Source organism: Bombus vancouverensis, chromosome 4 (assembly GCF_051014615.1).
Source record: "Bombus vancouverensis nearcticus chromosome 4, iyBomVanc1_principal, whole genome shotgun sequence".
Taxonomy (NCBI): Eukaryota; Metazoa; Arthropoda; class Insecta; order Hymenoptera; family Apidae; genus Bombus; species Bombus vancouverensis.
The window spans coordinates 419386-421260 of NC_134914.1; positions in this window are offsets into that span (position 1 = coordinate 419386).

The following is a 1875-nucleotide window of genomic DNA, read 5'->3' on the forward strand; positions in this document are numbered from 1 at the left end:
TTCCAAAAAAAAGAACGATCGTATTGTTCAACATAAGACTTTTATTTTGATTCAATTAATTCAATTCAAGGATCTTAATTGAAATTTGTAAGAATCAAAATGTCTCACTCTGCATATTATAGTATACATATCCGGCATGTGTGAATTTAAGAAAATGGACTAATTTTTTGTAAAACACCTTCCATATAAAGTGTTTTGATAATTTCATTTTCGTGTGTGTCCTTATTCTAAATTCCTTTCGGATTATCTTAATTTTTATGTCGAATCTTCATAATTCTCTATTTTTTCCAAGACTTTCTAAGGTCTTTTTATATTTATAATCATCACAGGAGTGAATAACCGTCAGTAGTAAACAATTTTGGTACAATGTAACAATAAAAAAATAACTTAAAATCGATCAATGTAAAATGATTAACATCTTGTTTAAACGTAAAGTAGTAATATAAAATTGCACAAAATTTAGGTTGTATTATGTTTATTAATCAGAAGTTAATTTAGATCCTACTCGTAATCTTGTTTGTTAGATTTTACTATAACAAAAGGTATTAACAAAATAACATGGAGGTGAATTTTTTTGCGTTCTTAATCGCGCATAGGGTGATCTAAGGTTTGCAATGGATACAAAAAGATATGGCAGTGGAAGACCTTCATTTTATATCCCTATAAATATCGTTAGCTTACAAAAATGATAATATTTAATTTATATTAGAAATATGAAAATAGTAATAGAAACTGGAAATTAGAATACAAAAACAATCCTTATCATTTTGTGCAATTTTAACTTTTTATTTCTACTATCTTATAACAAAAGAAAGTATTGAACAAAATGCATCGAAAAAATTAATATAATATTACTTATAAAAGAAAGTTTGATACCAAAATTATTTACTATATAACTTTCACATCCTTGGAATGCAAACAAAAATATTTGCAAGATTGTATATGTAATACTAAAAATTGTGATGTGATTAAGATTATTTCTTCCTTCTTCCTTTAATATATTGTGATCAACAATTTCCTTTTAGAAGTGTTTCACTAATGTATTATAACATTAAATACAAAGAAAAAGAAAAATGTAAAAAACAAAAATTAGTTTTTTTTTTTTAGAAATTTTATACTTACGTTCGCTATATTTTTTTTCTCAAACGTAATTAATCTATAATACACAATATTTTTTTCTTAAATAGATATTAGTTCGTTAGAAATATTTTGTTGCTATTGTTTTTAGTGAATACGTTCATGCAAGCGATATAATAGATCGTACAATGCTCGTAAATATTAATAGAACGACTGCGCAACGGAATGACATATTACCTACGAGATTAATCGAAGCAGTCAGGTACATTTTCCATTTTAATTAATTTCTCTTCTAAAAATAGCTGAAAATAATACCCATTAATAACGCTTAAATTGCAGCACCATGTGAAAGAAGAGTTCAACACGATCATATATATGTGACGCAAATTAAATACTTTTTTCTTCCAATACTTAATACAAGGATTCTGTAAACTTTAACTTCGTTACAGGTCTCAAATCTCTTGCAATCTACAAAATTTATATTAGCTATTAATTAGAGGCAATCTCGTAATATTAAATAAGCCTTATTCAGCTTAATTTAATGGAAGGCAAAACATTTGCTTCAAGAGCCCTTTCTTCGGACTTTCATCTTCCTCATCATCGTAATTGTGTTCATCGTAATTACTAATGATCTCATTGTTATTGCTAAAGCCGTACGTAACATCTGTGATACTTAGAGAACTGGAGCATATCGGATTTTCGTACCGGAATGGAAAAGGTGGTGATAACCGATATTCGTTATAATTATTGTCGTTCTCATTCTCTTCGGAGTATGTCATTAAAAAAACATTGTTATGA